The following is a 27,215-nucleotide window of genomic DNA, read 5'->3' as shown; positions in this document are numbered from 1 at the left end:
GTCCAAGATGACGATGAGTCTGCATATCAGCAGGAGGTGAATCGTCTGGCACTACGGTGTGGCAGAACAACCCAGATCTAAACAAACTCAAAACTGTGAAATGATTGTGGACTTTAGGAAACACCCCTCAACACTACTCCCCCTCACAGTATCTGACAGCCCTGTGTCATCTGTGGAGACCTTCACGTTTCTGGAAACTACCATTTCCCAAGACCTAAAATGGGAGTGCAACATGAACCCTATTCTAAAAAAGGCCCAGCAGAGGATGTACTTTCTACACTGATTAAGGAAGTACGGTCTGCCACAGGATCTGTTCTACACTGCAGTCATTTAATCAGTCCTGTGCTCAACCATCACCATCTGGTTTGAAGCAGCAACAAAACAAAACAGGACAGGACCAGACTGCAGCATACAGTTAAAACAGCTGGACTTAAACTCCAGGACTTGTACCACACAAGAACCAAGAAACCTTTTAACTTCTCCCTTCTGGCAGGTGCTACAGAACTTAGTTCACCAAAACAATCACCCTCATTATCAACTGACCTTATATGCCCTGCTTCATATCTATCTATCTATCTATCTATCTATCTATCTATCTATCTATCTATCTATCTATCTATCTATCTATCTATCTATCTATCTATCTATCTATCTATCTATCTATCTATCTATCTATCCTCCCCTCTTCCCAACCATCCACCACCTATTTATTATCCATCCATCCATCCATCCATCCATCCATCCATCCATCCATCCGCCATAACCTATCCATCTATTTCTGTCCATTTATTTGTATTGCTCTATCTATCTATCTATCTATCTATCTATCTATCTATCTATCTATCTATCTATCTATCTATCTATCTGTCTGTCTGTCTGTCTGTCTGTCTGTCTGTCTGTCTGTCTGTCTGTCTGTCTGTCTGTCTGTCTATCTATCTATCTATCATCTATCTATCTATCTATCTATCTATCTATCTATCTATCTATCTATCTATCTATCTATCTATCTATCTATCTATCTATCTATCTATCTATCTATCTGCATTATCAGAACAGTCACTCATCACTTCCTCTGCATATGTTACACTCACTATTACTGCTGTATATTGCAGAAAGGTTCTTCCTACACAATATTGTTATTTGAATTTACATGCACTCTCACACTTTATGTACATTTATGCACATCTGTCATATACTCAGTATATTGTATTCTTTTTAATACTCATATTGTCTTTATTGTCTCATATAGTCTGTTTTGTCTTGCACAGTCTAAGCTAAATGTATAGTGTGATTTATGTCTGTACTTCTGAGATTCATCAACAGCTGAAAACAAATTCCGTGTGTGTGTCAACACACTTGGCCAATAAACCTGATTCTGATTTGTTTGGTCAAAGTAGATCTTCATACTTTGTTGCATAAAACCAAAAAGGAACATGCACGTGTCTTTTAAAATCCATAAAAAACTAGTTCAAACTTTTGACATGAATAAAGAACAAAAAGCACCAGAATCATCCAACACATCACCCTTATTTATTGATTTATTTAACTGAGTAAGGCCAGATTAAATCTGAATCTTTACAATACAATAAAATCTTCTACAATACTGGTATTCCTGGTTCTCCTCTGCACTGAGGCCGATATGAAACATTAATTAGAGTGTCACAGCATGTGAGCAGTGGGCTGTGTTATGACTTGCATTCATCATACCAACATGAAGGCCAACATGAGACCAGATCAATGATAGCACACAAGGACAGCACGGCTCTTGCTGCCTTAGCAAGCTCTAGGCAAAATTATGAGCATGAACATTTTTAAAATAGGCCTGTAAAATTTTAAATATGCTCCAGGCGCATGTAGCACAGAATTATTTTTATCATTAAGACAGAATAGGTTTGAGTAGCGAATGTGGGCGTAATAAAACATTACCATAAAAATGCAAGATGCTTTCATTGAAGCAGTGAGTCAGAGAAACTACACGTATAAAATAATCCTCATATGATTCTATAGATATAAGATGATAAATGCAAGTAATTGTGCTGGAAAACTAAGACTTTATTTTTACTCTCTGGGCAAAACTAACAGCTTCACCTGCAGTCTGCTTTAATGAAACAGATAAATAAGTAAAGTATGGCTGGTGAACAGATCATTAAAAAATATATTACAAAGTGCCTTTTAAAAGCTGATCTTCTTATAGGTACATTTTTTAGAAGCCAAAGTCTATCTATCCCCTCCTTCTCCCATCCATCTATTCATCCATCCATCCATCCATTTATTTTCCATCCATCCATCCATCCATCCATCCATCCATCCATCCATCCATTCATCCATCCATCCATCCATCCATCCATCCATCCACCCATCCATCCATCCATCCATCCATTCATTTTCCATCTATCTATCTATCTATCTATCTATCTATCTATCTATCTATCTATCTATCTATCTATCTATCTATCTATCTATCTATCTATCTATCTATCTATCTATCTATCTATCTATCTATCTATCGATCTCTCTATCTATCTATCTATACTCCCTATCTATATTGTATATAATTCCACATGTGTTAATTCATAGTTTTGATGCCTTCAGTGTGAATCTACAATTTTCATAGTCATGAAAATAAAGAAAACTCTTTGAATGAGAAGGTGTGTCCAAACTTTTGGTCTGTACTGTATATACAGACAATTCTGCACGCACTCATAAATAATTGTAACTTTCTTATGCCTCATTATTACTTCTCTCCCTTTTTTATATTTATTTTTTATTCTGTTTATTCTGTCACTGACATTTGTACATATGTCAAATAAAACTTGAAAATTAATTGTTCACTGATGGAGACTTGTTTTCAGAGCTCTCATATGAATTACAGTTCAAATCCATCTTCATGGTTCTTAAGTGGAACCATACACAGTAATCTTATGTATCTTTAGGTTGTTCATGTGGATCATTTTCAGGCAGAAGAAGGGTATTAGGATAGATCAGGCAGGTCTGAAGAGCAGAAGGATCACTGGTATCATTCAACCTTACAGTAAGATCCCAGAGTAGTTCAATAAGAATTATGTGCGTTGTCTGGGCAGTCTATTCCATGATAGATATCACTCCAGATTTGCAGTTTGCTTTCTAAATAATGTTTACAGAGCTCGGACGTATTCGTCGATTCAGCTCATTATCTTGTTGTATGGTGAAGTCGGTTCCAATGAGCCGCAGTTCAGACAGAATTGCATAGTATGGAGTGGGAGACATGTAGATTCCTTTCACCCTATTAGTAGGCTATTATTAGACAATTAGATAGCAATCAAAGTGGCAACAACTATGGTTTGCTTGAGGTGTTTCTGAGTTTTAACCTGTTGTTATGGTGATATATAAAAAACACTGAACTAAGATTAATCACAAATAAAATGGGCTTTACAGCTAAGATAATTCATTATAAGGGAAATTAGGAAAATAGGAAAAACTACAACATGAACAATACCTGATCATAAAAAGTGATCACTTCTAAATTACAAAGGTAGCAACATTATAAAATTAATCTAATAAATGTAATGTAACTATAAATCTGTATAAACACTACAACATTTACATCATACACCCTTATCCAGAGCCCCTGTACTTATCTGAGCAATTTAGAGTTAAGGGCCTTGCTCAAGGGCCCAGATGTGGCAGCTTGGGAATGATGGGATTTGAACTTATGACCTTTTATTTCAGAGTCCGGTGCCTTAACCACCAAGCTTCCTACTACTACTACTACTACTACTACAAACAATAAGTGAGGAAAACTTTGAGATGTTGGCTTGAGGGGCTCCAGGCAGGTGGAAGCAGGTGTGTATGAGCTTGATAACCATTTTAAAACTAGGCTCTGAAGATTCCATCAATGTAAATGGGAGTTTTTTGGGATTTTGGATACATTTAAAAGATTTGACCCTGATCTGTTAATCAGTCTGAAGGAGCCTGCTGAGGTTAGTGGAAGTAGCTAAAATGTATTGGAGGTCTAAATGTTTTCAATGGGATTCTACACATTCATATACCCAAATAATGACCATTATGAGCATCTGTAGCTAGAATACCATAATTGCGATCGTTTAGAAAAGATATGGCAGCATTAAGTTCTTAATCATATTTGGTGGCTGAAGTTTGAATAGTCTAAGAGGAGCAGTGCATAGATTGTAGATTGTCTCATACTAATAATAACAACATTTGTAGTTTTTAATAGCCTACATTTTTAAATTAAAAATCTTCATGTTTCATGTGGGAGGATTGAAATTTTTTCCCCCTAAAAATGAAAACGCTGATTTATTTGACAGGTAACATGCGAGTCGCTCACAGGTGGAGTGGGTGTTTGGGCTCTGACAGCAAAAAGTAATAGCTTTGATATTAGGCATGTCTGCTGTGACATGGTTTTTAGTCACACACAGCGCCATGCTTAAGATTAAACAATCGTTTGATATCTCTGTGTGACGAGCTGAAGAGGAGAGTGTCAAGGACAGAGACTTCAACTGGTTTATTTTCCCCATATTGGCTATACTGTGTCATCAAACACTCTGATTAAATAAATGAGTATTATTTATAACAATAATTCTGGATTCTTTAATAGTACAGTTGAAGTTGTCATTATGCATTAGCACACACACCACCACAAAAACAACTCTAAAAACTGTAGGGCAAATACATCAAATGAGCAACTTCTGTCTTTCAGGCAACTAAACTACAGTATTGGAACCCCAGCTGTGCACTCCTGCTGAATATTATGGGATGTGCATCGCCATAACTGAGGAAGATGCGATTTGCATCTTGATGCATAGCCAACGATACAATACATTAAAGATACATATGAAGCAGCTACCGATGCAATATAATACGATTGACCCCATTATGATGCAGTGCGATTCGATAGTTCGCTTTTATATCTTCTGTTCAGACAGACAACAATTTATCAATTTACTTAAGTGCGTTTTGACTTCTAATGCATGGCCCCTTTCACAAACAGGCCTTTGTAGTGCAAAAAACAAATAGACAAACTAAAAGATGAAATAAAACCAGATGTTCTTTTCTTGTTGTGTGTGCAGGAAGTTACAGCTCTACCTCTGCCATGTTAATCTGTATTCTATGTGACTCTCAGGACACGCCTCGGTCTCTGTAGTGTTGCGATACGTCATATTCACGTAGCAGCAGCGGTGCTGAGAAAACGCGCTTGAAAAACAGTTTAGCAATGAGAAATCAAACTGCATAGAACATATTGGTCACAAATTCTTGGTAACTTTCTAAATAATAAAAGTATAGCGCATCTACTTATAATTATATATAAACAAACTGGTTTTATCCGATTGCATCACAATGTTAACGTTTTATGCCCAATGTACTACTGCCCATCAAGTAACATTTGCCTTTTAGTCACAATATTTGAGAAAAAGAAAGCCAACAGCCAAGCAAATCACAACCCACTGTACCACACAAAGTTTCACACGTCCACACACATATTTATTACACACATATATTAAACAGACAGATACTCAACCAGGATGCACAATGCGACATGCCACTTATGGTGCCTGAAATATAGGTCTGAGGATCACAAATCCAGAATAAGGTAATTACCTAGACAAGCTCATGCCTCCCCCTTTCAAAACATGCCTTCATTAATGATCTTTCCGCTGCGCAGGACACGTAGCCTCTTATTGTTTTACACATTTCCCTGCTCTTAAACCTCTGATGTTTTACAGTGTTCTTGATAATTAGCTGAATCAGATGAGGAGCAGGAAAATCACGAACCTGTGCGGAGATTCACTTCCCCAAGGCTGGGGCTGAAGCTCCTGCTGTTAAGTCCAACAACACAAAACATCGTTAAATGAAATGAGGCACAGAGGCAACCAAAAACTCTTTCATTCTACTAGCGTCAGTGCACAAGTTTTTTTTTTTTCCTTTGCTTTATTAAATAATTTACATTTAGCGGCAGACATGAAAATAATAAATCCATGTCATTAAGTGTAACTCTTAGCTATGAACGATACGAGGCTACATCTATGTGAAATATGAAGTGCAAGTTAGGAGACCTAAACCTGTTCCAGAATGACAATGCCCCTTTGCACAAAGCAAACTCTGTGAAGGTCTGCTTTCCATGGGTTGAAGTGGAAGATCTCCTGCTTTAGAGCTTTGAACATATTCTGGCTGAATCTCCACAAACACACTGCAAAATCTAGAGGAACATCTTCCCAGAAGAGTGGAGGTTATTATAACAGGAAATGGGGACTACATGTGAAATTGGCTGTTCAAAAAGGAGCACATACCAATCTTATGGTCAGGTGTCCACAAAAGTTTGTCCATAAAGTATAATGTATATTGAACTAAATAAATATTTATTACAACATCCTGCTTCAAATTCTTTAACCACTGCAATACTAATGATAGAATAATTTTTCTATTCTCAGATAGACTTGAAAGGTTCCCTGGTGGTCTAGTGGTTAGGATGCGGCGCTCTCACCGCTGCGGCCTGGGTTCGATCCCCGGCCAGGGAACCAACCCCAGCCATTAGGGTTGCACAAGCCTTAGTAAACTAAAGCCTTAAACATTAAGCCTTTGCCTGAGCAGACTGCACATGTCCTAATGCTGATTCAATGCTAGAAATGACATTCCTTTTTTTATCCCTTACTGTCTAGAACTTTCGTTTTACAGTTTTCAAGTTTGAGACATGTTTTAGCATGTACAAGTTCTCTGAACCTAAAGAAAAGAAATACACACTCAAAAAAGTTGTAAGTGCCATGTAGACTGCATCAATATATGGATTTTAATCTTGCATCTTGTTATAAGTATCAGCGTATCTGCTTTAGCAACACCAGGCCTCATTATAAGGTACAGCAGCTCCTGAAGTTTCTGAACTTCAGTCCATCAAGCCACAGCTGCTGTTATTGTGCTGCGGTACACCAAGATCAGTTCATTCTATATTAAATGTGTGGCCTTGCAGCATTCTGTTGAAGAGGGTAAAGTTTTCTATAGAGCTTAAAGCTACTGTATATCAAAACTTTTGCTAACTATATATATATATATATATATATATATATATATATATATATATATATATATATATATATATATATATATATATATATATATAGGGTGGTTTTAATCCAATACGCAGGAAAAACATTTTAGATTACCCGAGAGAGAAAAAGCCATGAATATGATTCGATCCTGATCCTTTTTTATTTTTAATTCCTTTCTTTTTTTTTTATATAAAGAAACTTGTACAGTATATAATTGTTTTTTATTATGCTGTAAAATATGTATATTATATAAAAAACAAATGTGGGTAAAAGCTGTAGCTTTGTACAGTATGTCATATTCATAGTGAAGTGCTTTTGTTTAAAAAAAAAATTAACAATAAACTAAAGGCCTGTTGCACAAATCGTCTTTCATTTTCATTAATTTAAATTGGAAATTTGCATAAAGATTACTGTAGCTGTTAAAGTCCTTGTCTCTGACACAACTTGTGACCTGAGAGGTGATCTGTGCTCAGGGCATTTGGGTAAACGGATCTGGCATGCTGCTACTGTAGGTAATAATGACCTTTGGGAATACACTATAAGGGCTTATAGTTATAGTATGTAGATACAGGGAAAGGGGAAATGGTGGAACTAGGAGTTGCTGAACCTGGGGTATAAGCAATTGTTTGAAACCAGTGTGACCTCTGGTGTGATCTATAGTACTTTCATTTAAATTGTCTATTGAATACTAATGGTTCTCCTACTTTGTGACATGATACTGTAATTTTATCTGTTAATTGAAGATCTCTTTTTAATAGATTGCTTTACTACTATGCCCTTGTTTTTGACCAACATGTTTGATCTTTGTTTCATTCTAGCATGTTTGAAAGAGGTTGTTATGTTGTTGGTAAATGCAGTGTTGAGGTGTACAATTTGAATTGTATTTCAGGAAATAAAACCTCTCGAATTAGTGGTTTTTTTTTTTTTGGCTTTTCACTGACGTGTCTTGGTATTGAGAACTAGTGCATCTTTGAGCCTATGTACATTGTTCAATGAACAATACATAAATAAATACCTTTAATAAAAGACTTTTACTCAAGCCATATTGAAATTGGTGACTTTTAACCAGTTTTAAAATAAAGTATTGATATTTTATATTTTTTATATTATATATTATTATAATTTATGTATTATACATATTTACTCCTCTGGTTTCATTGCATTCGGTGTGGATTTTGCGTAAAACAAAATTGTTTTTTTATCTGTGTAACGGTATGTGCAGAAGCCTACACTACAACAGTGATTATTATAATTGTGTGTTCAGAGTGTTATTGAGTCTATCCAATAGGGCAAAGGCAGACCTCTGACATAGTCGAAGCACATCCATCACCTTCACCTTCAATACTCTTAATCAGACTGACAAGCATGGCCCCACACACACACACACACACACACACACACACACACACACACACACACACACACACACACAGGACAGGAGGAGACGTCGAGACTTCAGAAGCAGAAGGAAGCAATTACAATGTGTGCGTAACCGACTCAAATCCTCTGACAGCTCGGAGAAAGATTGCAGGAGATGATAAGGTTAATCTGTAGACAATCGATTTGAAAGTGTGATGGAAAACACCGCTGAAGCTGCAACACCTTCATAAAGCACAGACATGGATGCATTTTACACACCCGGGTCAATCATGATGTCTTTATGGAAAAGGTTTCTTTTAGCGCTATGCTGGAGCGTGTACAGGTTTTAAGTTAAAGTGTGTAATATGGTGTGCCTTGTAGTACTGGACACTTCCTGTTGGCTAATTATGGTTTTCTTATATTAGCCTAAATTATTATCTGAGAATGGCTCTATATAATAGACTGCTTCTCTGATTCACTGATAATGATCTAGTCACCAGGAACCCTTCTGGATTATAGTGCAGCTTCCTGTGCTGTTAAATATAGCTTTCCTATGAACATAGGCCTTTTTGAATTCTTGAGATTTGCAAATACTTTTTGCTAATCATATTTTTTCCTACATGAACCTACAGCCAGTACCAAATCAGAACAATATAAACCCAATCAAACACAGGTAGGCTTTCGCTTTACTTAAATTTCATACAAATTTCATATATTTTAGAACTAAGAAGAAAAAAAACGCTCATTCTGTATTTATACCTATAGTAATATTTGTAACAAGGTCAATTCCAGTTTAACAATCAACATTGTCCCAAAGCAGCTTCACAAAGATAAAATAGTTCAGATTTAGTGCCTATAAGTTTTTTTCTTATTTTATTAATGACATACACCTGAACATGTTATTGTAATATCATTATTTGCGCTTTATCAAATAGCTGCCAGATACAATAATACACAGTGACAGTGTTATAGTCTGGAAGCACATGCTAAATCCAGTTTGCTATTCACTGCACCTTTCTTGTTTTCCTCAATGTAACAATGTCAATGAGTAAGTGTAAGTGAGATGTCTGTATAATGCAGGGGTCATCAAACTTTCGCATCGGTGCATCGGCATAAAAATTAACAATGTGATGCATTGATTGAAAAAGTGTGCATTGGATACACGTTGACATTTTTATCACAATGCATCATTTTGATCATGTTTGCTTCGGGAAAAACAATGATTTATTTATACATAATTATTAGTAGATGAGCCATACTCAGCACTGCTGCTGCTACATGAACATGACTTATCGCAACACTATGAAGACAGAGGCGAGTCACAGAATATAGATGAACATGTCAGAGGTAGACCTGCATCTTCCTGCACATAGAACAGGAAAAGAACATCTGATTCTTTTTTGCACTTTTTTCGTAAAAGGGACATGTGTTAGAAGTCAGAAGGTGCTTATGTAAATTGATGATATGCTCTCTGTCTTACCCAAAGAAATAAAAGTGAACTATCTGTACCATACTGAATTTCATAGCATCATAATTTTTCCGTTGCATTGCTTTGAATCGCATTGTGTTGAATCAAATTAAAATCGGATCGTACTGAATCGTAATTGAGGTAAATGAGATCGAATTTCCTCGGTAGCTGCTGGACGAGGACCGAAGTGTTGACGAGATCTGTAACCACGTCGTGCTGGAGCAGTTCGCTGACATTTGCCTCTTTCAAACCAACTACCTGCATGTCTTCCCTCAGAACATCCAAAAACCTTCCCCTTGGTTTTCCTCTTTTTCTCCTTCCTCAGCATTCTTCTACCGATATGCCCGATGTCCCTCCTCTGCACATTCAAACGTCCAAACCATCTCAATCACACCTCCCCCATCTTGTCTCCAAAACGTCCTACATGCTACATAATAAACTCATTTCTAATCCTGTCCATCCTCGTTACTTCCAATTAAAAACCCCGCATCTTCAGCTATGCCACCTGCAGCTCCGCCTCCTGTCTTTTAGTCAATGCTACTGTCTCTAAACCATCCAACATACTTCTCTGACACACCAGACTTCCTCATACAATACCACAACTCCTCTCTCGGCACCCTGTTGTACGCTTTCTCTAAATCCACAAATACACAATGCAATTCCTTCTGTCCTTCTCTATACTTCTCCATCAACATTCTCAAAGCAAATAATGCATCTGTGGTGCTCTTCCTCGGCATGAACCCATACTGTTGTTCACAGATGGTCACCTTTTCTCTCAGCCTGGCTTCCACTACTCTTTCCCATAACTTCATGGTGTGACTTGATCAAATGTAATCCTCCGAAGTTACTGCAGGTCTGCACATCTCCCTTATTCTAAAATATTGGTACCAGCACACTCCTTCTCCATTCCTCAGGCATCCTCTCACCTTCCAAAAACTCCACTGCATCTCTCCTAAACATCTCCATGCTTCTACTCATAGGTCATCTGGTCCAACTGACTTTCCACTTTTTTCAACTTCTTCATCCTCCAGTAAAATACTGGTAGAATATAGTTTGGTCAGATGAGACCAAAATTTTACTCTTTGGATGCCATAATACACATCATGTTTGGAGGACAAATGGAACTGCACATCACTCCAAAAAACACGATACCAACATTAAAGTTTGGAGGTGGGAACATGACCATGGTGTGGGGCTGTTTTTCAGCATACAGAACTGGCAAACTTCATATAAATAAAGGAAGAATGAATGGAAAAATATACCAAGACATTATTGATAAAAATCTGCTGCCATCCACCGGATGATAAGATGAAATGAGGGTGAAAATTTCAGCAAGACAATGATTCCAAACACACAGCACAGGAAACTCTCAATTGGTTTTAGAGAAAGAGAAGATAGCTGTTAGAATGGCCCAGCCAATCACCTGACTTTCAGGAATTAATTTAAAAATCTATGGAAAGAACTAAAGATCAGAGTAGATAGAAGAGGCCCACTGAACCTTCAGGAATGTTTGTGTGAAAGAATGGGGCAAAATCATCACCTGAGCAATGCATGCAACTACAAATTTATTATAGAAGGCTGATTTCTTTCTTTCTCTGTTTCTCATCAGTAACTGTCTCTTTATCACCATCGCTTGGTTTTCTTACCTCCTGTACAAAAGACAATTTTGAGAGATTTATTTAACACTCATGAAAACACACAGTAAATAATAAACTGCCACATCTTTAGACAATTTATATTTATTTTTTTTGCGACCCGATAGCAACCCTTCTAATCTAATGTGCTATTTATGTACTGTATGTTTGCCACTTTAAAACTTTGTAAGCCCTTTTTTTAAACAGACTACTACAGAAAAAACAAGTACTGTATTGTTCAATCACTCTATAAAATCTTTAAAACCCGATTATGTACAACACTTCTGCGATTCAGTCGTATAATCCACTCTTTCAGGTCTTCAGGAAGATTAAGTAGACTTAAATTGCAATGTGCATTGCACTGTATATCATCGATATTTACAGTCTTTTAAACACTGGGGCAATTTATTGTAAAAGCTTTAATGAGGTATAAAATAGTAGGTAGCAGTGATCGCAAATTAAAGCTGTAATGGTTGAAACAGACCAGAAGTTATTATGTCTGCTGTACATAACTTCTAATGTCTAATTAAAAGGCAGGATGCTGTTAAGTGCACCTTCTCTGCTGGATGTCTATAGCGAAGATCTTAGCAATTAGCTTTACCGTCTGTACAAATTAATGGACAGAAATTAATAAATGAAGGTGATTATTGTGCGGTATACTTCGCTTATCATAGGCGCAAACCTGCAGAAATAAATCTCAGCCTAATCAACAAAGTTGTTATAAGCGCGGAGAGAACCTTTTGAGAACTTTTCGTGTTTTGGTTCTGTTCCTGGCCCTCTTTATTGGGAAATCAAATGCATGGGCGAGGAGGTTGTCGGAGTTATTAGTTCATGTGTTATCCAGCTCAAACTGTGTATGAGTCAGTTAAGTGAATCCAGAGGCCAGCTGTCGCACAGCCGTAAGCCTTGCCTTCGCAAACAGCTGGCAAATGTAGAAAATAATGAATCCCATTAAGATTTGAAACTGACTTCTTGTGTGTAGTGTGGTGTGCAGTGGGCCAGATTTAAGCGTTTTACACACCAAAAAAAACAACTAGTCAACGCTGAGCAGTAATGGTCCCCTATGGTCCAAAGAGTGACAAAATATTACACTGACAAATGTTATGGCCGTCTCAAGAGGCAGACAAAATGAAAAATCAGGACGCAGCAAGAGGGAGACGTCGCCCACTCGGTCTGAGGCGTAAACACTGAGACCTACTGAGCTGTTCCATTGGCTGGTTAAAAAGGCATGCTGGGACAAACATCTGGCTGAGAGACTGGACTTGCGTTCAGCAGAGCCGAGCACTTGAAAGCACTAATGAGATGTCAATGGGGCATAAGAACGGTAATGAAATTTTTCTGTCTGGCCGACATGTGAGGATTCAATAACTTATGTTGCTGTTCTAGATATTATAAAAACAACCTTATAAACTAAGAACATACAAAACAACTGTCTTCCTGCTAAAGAGAAAGTATCAGTGGGCAGGGATGGGCCGTATTTGTAATCTTCTTCTTCTTCTTTCGGCTTCTGCCATTAGGGGTCGTCACAGTGGATCATCTGTCTCCATACCCACCTGTTCTTTACATATGCCCCTTTCAACCCAACTACCTGCATGTCTTCCCTCACCACATCCATAAAAAGCCTCCTTGGTCTTCCTCTTTTCCTCCTTGGGTCTATCCTCAGCATTCTCCTACTGATATACCCCATGTCCCTCTTTTGCACATGTCCAAACCATCTTAGGTTCGACCTCCCTCACCTTGTTTCCAAAACGTCCCACATGCGCTGTTCCTCTAATAAACTCATTTGTAATGTATGCAGTTTTTATGATCATGTATTTCAAATATAAAATTGGATTTTGCAATTTGTATTTCATATGGCTGATGAAAATGGCTGGCAGGCTGCCTGCTTTAAACAGGTGTCCAGTGATTGATAAATAAATATTTGTTTGCAGAAAATTGTACCCTAATTTAAGTAACTGTTTAGTAGGATCATGATTTTGCATCCCATTGCACGAACAACAAATGATAGATTATATTAATGATGAACAATCAAATGATTCATTAGTTAGAAACTAGTTGCTATGAATGCAGGTGCCATCAGTTGTTTTACCAAACGTCAAGTAACTAAATTAGGATACAATTATAGGTCATTTAAAAACTGTCAAACATTAGACTGTTGACAATCTTTTATTTGGGGGATCACAGGGATACGTATGTGAGTATTTGATCTGGTTGCAAATGCCATATTTATTGTATGACTCCACCAGAGTAAAGCTGTTGCTATCAAACATGTTTACTTAATTAATTGAGTCAGTGTAATGGTGGAAGGTTAATGGTGCAATTGATAAAGGGTTTGCAGAGAAATTGCCTGCTCCTTTGTGAAAGTACTTTTTTCTATTTTTAACATTTATTTTGATACATGATGTGGCTGGTGTATCTTGTAGTTTATTTTGGTACACTTAAATATAAGGTATTTGGTATTTTATTTTAACATACATTTAAATGCATCTTTGCCCAACCCTGTCAATGGGTGAAGAAAAATTTTCCCATCATTTTTTCCTCAACGTATAATACAATAGATAATAACTTGGAAGGGTGAAGGCCAATCCAAGTGCTCCATCCAAACTCATGAATGCAACCATATATTTTAAAACTGGCCATCACAGGGCTTTGGTAACACACCGGTCAGGTAGTGCCAGAGGTTTGATGACAAAATTGCAAAAAAGATTGTAATTTTTGCATGGCAGGCAAACGTAATAGAGTATATGCGGTGCTATACTAAATTTTAACTCTTGCCTCTCTATTTTTTATTGGTGTTGTCGGACACTAACAGAGCGTGTCTGGCTCCACCATCCACTCGTGAACCGCCAGTCGTCCACGCACCTGCTGCCACATACACATATACTGTAAAGTTTATACAGTATGGTAGTGTAAATTGCTAATTTTTGCAATATTATGTACTGTAATTTCTTAAACTATCAACTAATTACAGTATACCTCCCCATACTGATCACCATTCTTTAAGACTAATATTTAAAGGCTCTGGCATGGAGGAGTTTTTTGTTGGATCTGTGATGATCTTAAATGTTGAGCTATTTTATGAGTTGCTCAGTAGCTCCGGGTTCCACAACGTCAACTCACTGTATAAGACTGTAAAAAAGGACATTACTCATAATCACACACTCCGGTGCTCATGTTAGTTCTCACTCTCTGGTGTTTTGTCTTGGTATCACCCAAATGCGGATGGGTTCCCTTTTGAGTCTGGTTCCTCTCAAAGTTTTTTCTTATAACATCAAGCCCTGGGCTTGCTCAACAGGGATAAACACACATCATTTCTTTTCTGTTTGTTCACAAGTTCTGTAAAGCTGCTTTGAAACAATGTCCATTGTAAAAATCCCTATAGAAATAAACTTGAACTTGAAGACTTCTGGGTAGGCTAGGTGATGTCTCTACTTTTATTTTCAAGTTACAATGCTTACATCATAACACATCTCCAACATAAACCAGGGACTACCTGTAATATAATGTGCACACTGTTGCCGGTAACAATATCCCCCCACATCACCCAGGACTGCCCACAGACCACAGGCCCCTGAGCCCATGAAAATATTGTCTGTCACCCAAAAGACTTGGGGATCACTGACCTTCCGTCATCTGCATATATGAGATCTTAGATACACATGATTGGCTATTGTCAGTGTTCTTCAGAGTGTATCCCTTCCCTCTCACCCAGACACAACAGGCACATTTGCCCTCAGAGTTTTCTTTAGCAGAAAGCCATTCAAACTTACAATCTCTCAACAGTCATTTCAACACTTTTCAACTTGTTATTAATTTTAAATTATGAAAGAAATTCATATAATGTATTATGTCATAAGGCTATATACCGAGCGCATCACAAAACTAATTTCAAGTATACTTACATTCATATGTAATTTACTTCAACAGACCATGTAACAAAGGCAAACATTACCTGTTATTTGGCTTTAAATTAGATGCTTGTGAAGTCATGCACTATAAATTGCATTAATGGGAAATTTATGAGATTGACAGAGCATATCTCATCAAAAAAAAGATAATTATAAAACTAATTATGTTTCCTTTGGTTGAAAAGGTGGAAAGAAACAATGCTTTAAGTCATTTTTAAAGCAATGACCAAGTCAAGTGAATAATTGGGTGAAAGGAGTGGACAAATAATAACATAAATAATATAATTTTGGTTGCCAGCAAACCTAAGTAACCAGGTTATTTGGTGTAAGAAAGGATAAAGTAATAACATATGGAATGCTAGTAGGTTAGTTAAGTGCATTAATGCAAACTATGTATATGATATATTATTATATACAGTCTATGATTATTATATACATTCATTTATTAAAGTGTTGAAGTGGTTGTGTACTTGTTGGTCAGGCTGTGGGATGTGGTGTTTTGCCCTTGTGTTACATTTAAAATCTATAATTGTAGATTGGCAAGTGTCTTTGTTTTCTCTCAGTATGTGTATTAGCATGATACAGCAGTTACAGTACAGTACAATGATTTTCCAAAATATACTGAATAACCAACATTTCACTATCAAGTAGATCACATATTGGCTTAAGGACTGACTGGCAGCCATGGCAGAAAAACTGATATTGAGAAATTATATTTCTATTTTGCATAAATAAAATGATATAGATCTTTTTTTTTTAGTGAGGTTGTATTCTGGTTGACCCATCCACCATTAATCGAATCCATCCATCCATCCATCCATCCATCCATCCATCCATCCATCCATCCATCCATTCCAGCCAGTCATTGATTTATCTGTCCATTCATCAATCCATATATCTATCACTTACTGCTATTCAATTCATTATTATATTGAGGAAACAGCTGGCAGGTGATGTTGACTTGTATTTTCAAGGATTTTGTGTAAATCTTTGGGACACTGGATACAATTTGCTTTCTTCCTTCAAACTTTTACTTCAAGAAAACAATTTAATAACAGTTGAAAATCCAAGTGCTTCTAGTGCTACAGGTATGCTTTTATAATATCTGAGACTCTTCCTGACAGTAGTAAATAAAACTGACCCTAATTTGTACTTTTTCTAGGTTACCTTATGCTAAAATAGCTCACACAGCAACAGGCAAAAGGGCAAAAAGAGATTTTAAAGACCGAAGCACAATCGTCAAACCTATTTAAATCCATATGTCCTTTATCCAACCCAATTAGTCAAAGAAACCAGGTGGAAATCATCGATATGCATCGATTACTAACCATACATCAGCATGTCCATGCAGGAATGGAAGCCAGTGGCTCAGTGCTTTAATGAGTATATCATGTGTGTAATGATGTCTGACTGACTGCATTCTCTGCCAAGACTCGAAGAGGAAACAGGGAAAAGAGCGTGTTTGAATCTGCTTGCTAATTATTCAAATGTCCTGGGATTGTTGTGGGATGAAGCCAATATTAATGCATATTCATAGTGTCATTTACTATGGGTGAAAGCTCTAATGCGTTAAATCGAGCATGTGCGATGTTCATAGCATTTTAGGACACCTGTCTAAATGCTTTACAACAACCGCCCTAAAGTTACACACATAAACGCAGGCTTGCACGCAATCAGCGGTTATATAGAGGGCAACCATTTGACATCACACTCACCTGCTCATCCAATCAGGTGGCAGCAACACAATACAGAAAAGCATGCAGATACAGGTCAAAAGCACCAGCTGACTCAGACTGTGCTATTGTTAATGTTGGCAGTTTGAGTGTTTCAGAAACTGACAAGAAGACCACAGTAACTCAAACAGTGGTGGATGAAGTACACAAACTATGTATTTGAGGTAAAGTAGAGAAACACTCTGTAAAACTTTGCTCCATTAAAAGTATTTGCTTTAACATTTATGTGAAAAGACTAGTTATTTTTAGCACAAATCTATCAATATCAATAATGTTAATGAGTCAAACACTGATATCTATTCAAATTATTGAATTGAATTCATTTTTATTTGTATTGCACTTTTAACAATGAACATTGTTTCAAAGCAGCTTTACACAGATAATGTGGTGCTAAAAAAATGAACTTGTTCTTTATAAGTGTAAGTTTGTCCCTGATGAGCGAGCCGGTGGCGACTGTGGAAAGGAAAAACTCCCCAAGATGGCATAAGGAAGAAACCTTGAGAGGAACCAGACTCAAGAGGAAACCACATCCACAGCAGGGGTGCACCGAATGTCAATTTATTGCAGATAAACAATGTTGAGGTGTGCAGTGATGGTGATCAGAAGCAAACTGTAGTCCTGAGTCAGTGTAGCAAACTGTTGACATTAACTACAGTCCAAATCCAATCTCAAAGCTCCAGTTCTTACTCAGGAATTTTAAGGAACCACCCAAGGTGTTGACGAGAAACCTTTAAATCCTTATTTCATTGTTATAATTCATCATACAAACCTCATAATCAGGACAAATCAGTAAATATGACACCCAGGTTGTCTGCTCAGCTCAAAACGGCCTGATATCAATACAAATCTACACCCATCCCACTCAAGTTTATTGGCATATTGACATCAAAAAAGCTCTTCTTGTGTCAAATTACAGATTATGGCTTTTGTTGACTGTATAAACTGTAAGAGACTTTGAAATATCCCACAATCCAACAATACTGGAGCAGATTAAAGCCTCAGCTTTTAAAGTTATTAATAATCCAGGCAGTGTTTCTTTTTCTTACTGATGTCATTATTTTCTTTAATTCACATTTGTGCATGCATGAGTATTAATTAGGGAATCAGGTTTGAATCTGAATCCGATAATTGGAGAAATTTTACACCCAACCGGGACTTGCATCCTTAGTGTAATCCATTAGCTTTGTGGCTTAGAGATCTCACAACTAATTAGTGCCTGGATTCTCTTGACAACTAATTAAACCCCACAACAGCTTAAGATGTCAGTGACCATTTTTTATTTATTTTTAGTAGAAACTGCTTTGCCAGTTTAATCGACACACTTCTTCTCGCATCAGAGTCTACTGTATCAGAGTACCTTCTGAAAGTTGGGTGACATATTGTATTATTCACACACTTTCACTATGTGTTAGTAGGGGCCAATTTATTTCTAAAAAAAAAAAAAAAGCTCTGCTGAGAAAGGTTTTCCAGGCTGTGTTTATTATTTGCATCATTTGGAATGGTCATTTTGAGGTCCTCATTACAGACCAACCAAGCATTCTTGAACCTTTTGGTCAAAATTATGTTCTCAGTAAACACAGTTCATTTCATTTCTTTGTAAATCGCAATTTATTCAGTATATGAATGCACTCTGGATTTAACTTGCATAGCGACTTATAGGGCTGATAATCCAAACAATCTTAAAACTAAAAAGCATATTTGAAAATGAATTACATTATCATTTAACCAAAAAAGGTTTATAATTGTTGATGGTGAGTGATGAGAAGTTCAAGAAAGGAGTCTCCATCATCATTAGGAATCAGTAGGAAACCATTTGAGCTCTGTGGTTTGCATTTCTTTTTTTTTCATTTAAAAAAGGCATGAAAGAAAGGAAAAGTGAGGTAACAATTGATTATAAGTGTAATAACATAACTGATCAGGGAAACTAACCAGTTTTCCAGATGTCCCACAAAATTTAAGTGGACTACACCACAAAAATTATATTTATTTTTAAATTTCTTGCCTAAAGTTATAACTAGTATTTTCTATTAAAATATAAAATAATTGTTTAAAATATTAATATTATTAAGCCTATTTCAAGCTTAAAATAGCCTTGCTTTTTTTTATAGAATAAGAATAATTAAAGCTTCAAATGAACTGAATATCAGGAGAATGCAGGTGCTAATTATTTGTACAACAATAAAAATAGGTTTAATATTCATATGAAGTTTACTGTAATCTTTTTACTATGACATTTTTCAACTTCATCACAATACCTATTTGTTGATTCTTTGCCTAATAACTGCACTTTTTTGCAGTATCTCTCTTGTTGCAATGGCCACAAGGCAATAGGTGGCAATAAGGGATCAAATAAATAAAGAAGCATGAAATTGAGAGCTTTCCTATTTAGAAATGAATCGTGAACATTTTTCAAAAAGCGTACATATACACTATATGAACCACATTTCATGGACACCTAAAAATAAGATTGGTATGTGCCCCTTTTTGAACATCCCATTCCACATTTAGTCCCCAATTGCTGTTATAATAACCTCCACTCTTCTGGGAAGATGTTCCTCTAGATTTCTAAGTGTGTTTGTGAAGATAATACAGGGGTGTTAGTAACATCAGGGTTAGGGTTAGAGTTAGGTGAGGTGAGGAGGTCTGGGGAGCAGCCAGCATTCATGTCCAACCCAAACTCTATAGCAGGAGATCTTCCACTCCAACCCATATAAAACATATCTTCATGGAGCTGGCTTTGTGGACAGGTTCATTGTCATGCTGGAACAGGTTTGAGTCTCATAGTTTAAGTGAAGGGAAATGTATTGCTACCACATCCAAGTTAGGGATGCTTAGGCCTCTTTAAATTATACTTTGGTCTATGAACAGCTGCAGAGTACCTTCAGTAGTCAGTAATATTGATCCTACAAATGAGCACTGTTAATGATGTTGTTAAAGATTGTGTTTCGATGGTGGTGGAGAGCACTGTCTAATAACCCACTTTAAAATCTCCTGCAGGGTTTAGATTTAATGAAGGTGTAGGTTATAACATGCAGTTTACATCATTTGAATCCTCATCTAGTCATTACGTGGTCCTCCCTGCCCTGTGGACGTGGGGCAAAGTCATCTTAGAAAAGCCTGAAATGTTTCATCAAAGCATAACATTATGCTTTGTTATGCTTTGTATATAATATACATTATATCATGCACATTAGTATGTAGTTCCTGATTTTGTATTTTTTTACATATTGACTACTTGGAACAAAAAATAAATTATGATTCTTGCCACAATAGTCTTCAGGAACAACCACTGATTGAAATTTTTATTCCAGAACAATCTGTGGCCACTGATTGCATAAAATGTCCACACACATCATATATTTTAGATGTAATCATAGTGATCTCCATGTTTGAACACATTATTAGAGGGAAAGTGGAAGCGGAAGGTGGGGGGGTTTGAGCCCCAAGATCTCCAAGCTACCATTGTTAGGCCCTTGAGCAAAGCCCTTAACACTCGCTGCTCTAGGGGTTCTGTATGAACCAGAATGACCCCAGCTTTCTAACGTCGCTGGCATATGCAAAGATAGAATTTCCCTGTGCTGTAATGTACGTGACAAGTATAATGCTGTAATTTCAGTTGCAACTCATGATATTCTCATGACTGTAGTACATTTAGTTTTCCCCAGTAGTAGAAAAGAGAAATATATGGATCAGCCTGGTATAAATACATCTCAAACTGCAGCTCATTTTTGTAAAACATACACATTATGAACATTATATGTAGCTGAAAGAATGTACTGCGATGACGTCAACCCTATTAGTTGCGCTGACCTAAGACCAGGGATGAACTTGGAACTTAATGATTCAGATTACTATGGCATTAGCACTCATCAGCAGCAGACTGAACCTCAGAACCTCTGGGACCATATGAAGGGAAAGGAAACATGATGATTAGGAGGAGGAGGAGGAAAATGAAGAGGAGACAGGGAAAGAAAGCCAAATAGGCACAAAAAAAGAACACAGCCTTTGACCCAAGAGCACAACTGAGAGTGTTAGAAGCAAAGAAAAACCCCAGAACATAAACTTTATGAACCCTATTATGAACGAAGTCAAACAACCCAAGCGACTTAATGAATTTGGCTTCCTTCAATTAGCATGATTTTTCAGCTCATCAACTAAAAGGCATTAGCGATCAAGAGACAAGCTACATTTACTCTCAGCATCAGTGTCAATTTCAGGGCTTAAATCCAAGATGATAAATCTTTATCAACATGTTTTTTCCACTATGAATTACATCAAATGATAACTAAATTAAATTCCGTCCTTGCAGACAAAATCAATGGTCGATCATAATCATATTTTCATAACAGAATATAAAGACGCATAAAGGTCAGAGACAGGAGATTGGCCAGAAGCGAATATTTTTTTCCACCTTAATTGATTTAGTTTGCATAAATAAACACTATGGTGTTCAGAGTAGCATTTTATACCACCAAGTTAACTAGTCTAAGGACCCTCTTCTGATCCGATCTGAAGCTAAACAACATAAATACATTTCATTTAGTGTCGAACTGTAACGTCTTTGAATTTGCTGAGGTTTTCAATCCCCGATGTTGCTGTTGTGTGTCAAATAAATTGACTGTTTGTGTAACAAACAGGTTTTGATTTATTTAAACAGTCTTCGAAATTTCATGGAAATTTGTCTAACATTTCACTTTAAGGGTTAGTGATCATAAGGCTGCACAGCAACAACAAGGACAAACCATTATTACTGCCTCCACAAACACGAACATTAATATACAGTGGTACCTTGACCTACAAGTGCATTAATGTAATGAGTTTTCCGAGGTACGAGCGGTCACTCAGTCGATTTTTTTGCTTTGTTACGCGAGCAAATAATTGAGGTACGAGCTCGAGACGCCGCTGCTAGATGGCGAAGCGAAGCTAGAAAGCGAAGATTGTGACGTAAATTAAGATAAGCAAAATAGAAAAAGTAAAACGTAAAGTTTAGGGATATGTAGTGTACAGGAGTGATAGTAAAAATCGAGTTTTCCCTCCCCGGCCGCTTATCGTCTCCCCACCCCCCCACCTCCCTTCACCAGCATTTTCGTTAGCTCAAATCGTCTAATTTTCAAGGAAAATACACTGCGTAAAACCTTATCATATCTTTACATACTCTTTCTATTATGTTTTTATACAAGATTTGTTATTTAGAAATGTATTTTTTTTATTTAAGAACATGAACCCTAAAAATGGGGTGTCATTTTGAGGGTTGGAACGGATTAATGCCATTTTAAGTATTTTTAATATGGAAAAATGATTTGATGTGTGAGCAAATTGAGATACGAGCTCGTCCACGGAACGAATTAAACTCGTAGGTCAAGGTACCACTGTATACCTCACATTGTCCTCTCATAGGCTTTACATTAATGCAGTCAACTTGGACTATATCTCAAACTTGCACCTTTGGAATTTGTTGAGAAATATCATTTGCCTCACTTTTACATTATCATTTGCACCGCCTCATTTTACATATCCTGCACAAATTGCATAGTTAATGTCTTTTTCTCTATTTCTTACTTTATTATTTTATTTTCTTGTTTTTTTTATGTATATTTTTATAGCACCAGCACACCATTACAAATTCCTTGTACATCCAACCCATGAGGCAATAAAGATGATTCTGATTGTAAATCCTTGTAACCTTATGGAATTTTGGGTGGAGGGAAACAAGCTAAAGCAAAAGCTAATAAAAAGAGTGGCATTGTTTTTTATTTATTTATTTTATTGTATTTTTTTTGAAAGAACTGAAAAACTGCACTGATTAATTTTATTTTTTTCCATTAGTTCAATACCTGTCTTTTAATTCACTTATATTTTGGATCTTCGATGTTGGTGATGTGTATTAAACAAATGAACCAGATTGTGTAACAGGCTTTAATTTAATCAAACATCCTTTAATACTTGATGAAAATTTGCAAAGCATTTACATGACCTTCTAATCAGTAGAACATCTTATCCACCAAGCTGCCACTGCACAAACCTGTACAAGCATTTAAACATTTATTAAAGCTCAAAGAGTTCGAATAGGGGATAAAAGAACACATGCTACCTGTGTGAGACATAAAATTACAATAATCTGGGCAAAAAACACAGAACAGGTGCACACAATAAGATAACAAACGAATAGCAGGAAAAGACAGTTAAAGTGAAAGCAAATGAAAAAAAAAGTAGGACTTCTATATATATTTTTATAAGTCCAATATTAGTCTTTTAATTTGCTAATGTTTTCAATCTCGGATGTTGTTTTTTTCAAATTAAATTGACCAGTCCTTGTTTTGTATTGAAACATCCTTCTTGTTCACGTGTATGAAAGATGTCCATAGTTTATTGACAGCTAGAATGCATGTATATATAGACCTTTATGATGACTATGAGACCATTGATTCACATGTCAGTATAAAAAACATTGTTGAAGGTCTTACTAGTACTGGTATATTTGTATGTAATTATCATTATATATATATATATATATATATATATATATATATATATATATATATACATACACACTCACCGGCCACTTTATTAGGTACACCTTACTAGTACCGGGTTAGACCCCCTTTTGCCTTCAGAACTGCCTTAATCCTTCGTGGCATAGATTCCACAAGCTACTGAAAACATTTCTCATAGATTTTGGTCCATATTGACATGATAGCGTCACACAGTTGCTGCAGATTTGTCGGCTGCACATCCATGATGCGAATCTCCCGTTCCACCACATCCCAAAGGTGCTCTACTGGATTGAGATCTGGTGAACGTGGAGGCCATTTGAGTACAGTGAACTCATTGTAATGTTCAAGAAACCAGTCTGAAATGATTCGCGCTTTATGACATGGCACGTTATCCTGCTGGAAGTAGCCATCAGAAGATGGGTATACTGTGGTCATAAAGGGATGGACATGGTCAGCAACAATACTCAGGTAGGCTGTGGCGTTGACACGATGCTCAATTGGTACTAATGGGCCCAAAGTGTGCCAAGAAAATATCCCCCACACCATTACACCACCACCACCAGCCTGAACGTTGATACAAGGCAGGATGGATCCATGCTTTCATGTTGTTGATGCCAAATTCTGACCCTACCATCTAAATGTTGAAGTAGAAATTAAGACTCATCAGACCAGGCAACGTTTTTCCAATCTTCTATTGTCTAATTTTGGTGAGCCTGTGTGAATTGTAGCCTCAGTTTCCTGTTCTTAGCTGTCAGGAGTGGCACCCGGTGTGGTCTTCTGCTGCTGTAGCCCATCCGCCTCAATGGTCTTTTTCGGACCATTCTCTGTAAACCTTAGAGATGGTTGTGCGTGAAAATCCCAGTAGATCAGCAGTTTCTGAAATACTCAGACCAGCCTGTCTCGCACCAACAACCATGCAACGTTCAAAGTCACTTAAATCACCTTTCTTCCCCATTCTGACGCTCGGTTTGAACTGCAGCAGATCGTCTTGACCATGTCTACATGCCTAAATGCATTGAGTTGCTGCCATGTGATTGGGCGATTAGAAATTTGCGGTAACGAGCAGTTGGACAGGTGTACCTAATAAAGTGGCCGGTGTATATGTATACACATATATATTTAGCCATATATGTTATATATGACAAAAGAAGAAATCCCCAAACTAGGTAAATTGTTCCAGGTAGAAAAACTAAATAAGTGATTTAAGATAGCAAACTAATACTAGAAAAAGACAGAAACCAGTTAAAGCAGATAAAAAAACGTGGGAGTAAAAAAAACTGTTCTTTAGAAAGAACTGAAAACTAAACTAATGCATTTTGCATGTTAAAGCTGAATAAAACATGGATAAAAATCAAAATATGTGCCAACAGTTCAAAGATGAAAACCCTACACGGCAGACATAAAAGAATACATTTGGCAAAAAAACCTCAGGCTTGTGTCCCTCAATAAAGCCATAAATTCATTATGTATAACAAAAATAACAGCCAAAAAATCCACGAGGCAAAAATCCAGTGTTAACAATCTATAATCAATAATCACCAGCTCCGAACGAAAGAAAACCACAGTCCCACTATTTGTTTGACTTTATTGGTTCGTAAAGGGATTGTTGAAGTGGTTGAATGCTACCAGGAGCAAACATGTCCTTCAGATATTGCATTTGTTTTCTCCTCCAGTGATTTGGCAGCAATTTCTGGTTTTCCACCAGGAATTTTATTTGCATTTGCTCTGACTGCTGCTTGGGGGAGAAACAGAAAGTCTCCTGTGTTGCCATAGCAACATCTTTAAAAAAAAAAAAAGGAAATGCTAAGGCTAACCCAGAGACATTCTGTCAGAATGCCGGATTCTGTCCATCTTCTCTTGTCCTTCCAGGGACTAATGGAAAAGTCTCCTCCTATAACTTTTCTAATGATGAAAAGAACATGCAATGATGAGTGTCATTAAACATCTTTTCTTTTCTTTTCTTTTCTTTTCTTTTCTTTTCTTTTCTTTTCTTTTCTTTTCTTTTCTTTTCTTTTCTTTTCTTTTCTTTTCTTTTCTTTTCTTTTCTTTTGCCTTACTACATGACCCAGCCACATCACTACACAAATGATTCAGTTTCTCTTCACACTTCCTACGATTTCTCATTAAAACTTAATAACGTGGGATCACAGCACCACCATCATCATCTCCAGCTTTCACATATTAATTCTTCTCACTGACACATAAACTACAGGGTGAGCCACTGAAAAGTAGCTCGCCACCAGTACTGGTGCCACGCTCTTCGGAGGAGGCCATAGCCCCTTGCTCTCTGTCTACTGACTTTCTGTCTGTCTGGTTATTTGTTTGATGTGTTCCAGCTTTATTCTCCTTCCTATCCAGTCCTCCAGTGCACATCACTGTTAAAGAGCTGGAAGCAGTATCTGCCAACATTCCTTAGCCATGCCCAAAGGTGCTTTGACATAAACAGGGGGACCACTTTCAGCATCTGCTTCAACTTGTAGGTAAGTGAATAAAAACAATCGACTTGCTCGTTCATCTTGTCATACTATCGTCGGAGGCGGGCTACTTTTCCGTGGCGCTCCCTGTATGCATAAATATAAATATATATATATATAAATACAGCATATCTTCTACTTCTTTAACTGTTCCCATTAGGGGTCGCCTCAGCAGCTCATCCAAATAAATACAGCATAAAGACAAAAAATTATTAAAGAAAAGCTTTGGCTACAACTACTGAATACTTGCATCCTTTATTAAAATACAGTTTGAAGCTATACTGTACTGTAAGGGGATATTAAAACCGAGCTACTTGGCGTAAGTGTAATTTCTCCACTCCTAATAAACTCATTCAAAACATTATGTTCTGTGATAACCCTGGGAGTCCCAGATAACTGACCATCTTTTAATCACCATCCTACAGGAAATTACACTACAATTATCTGCAGATGAAGCTGCCAGGGATTTTTTTTTCTCCCTTTTAGAGATAAAGACGAAACACATTCCAACCACTTTTCTCTGAATATCTACAGTTCTAGTGGGTAAAGGATTCAATCAGCTGATTTAATGCAACATGATCAATTCAATGTCAGAATCAAGTCGTTCAGTTAGCGTACAGGGGCTACATGTATAAAATATGCAAAAGAAAATCATATTGCTACACTGTATGAAAGAAATATACTGTGACCTAACTTTTCTAACATGATATTTCTCCTCTAAACTGTACACAATTGTATAGACTAGCCTCCTTACCTCAGCTATATTACTACCTGACATTACTAAAATCTGGAGCACAAATCTCCAAAATCTGGTTTAGTGTCTTCTCAGAAGAGTGGAGGTAATTATAATAAAAACAGGGACTGTGGAACGGGATGTTCAAAAACCACATACCAATCTTATGACCATGTGGTAAGTGCTAAGGATGTTTTATGCTAGCACACAAAGCCACTGGAGGTCTTGCAGTAGAACCTTTTAATACAATACAGAGATCTTGAAAACCATTTCCCACTTACAGTAACACACACTGTTCAGTTCGGGTTCAAACCAAACATCTTGAACATAAAGCCCTTATCTGTGTTTTACAACATCTCTTTGAGTACACAGTCT

Source organism: Silurus meridionalis, chromosome 23 (assembly GCF_014805685.1).
Source record: "Silurus meridionalis isolate SWU-2019-XX chromosome 23, ASM1480568v1, whole genome shotgun sequence".
Lineage (NCBI taxonomy): Eukaryota > Metazoa > Chordata > Actinopteri > Siluriformes > Siluridae > Silurus > Silurus meridionalis.
This window is presented reverse-complemented; position numbering follows the sequence as displayed.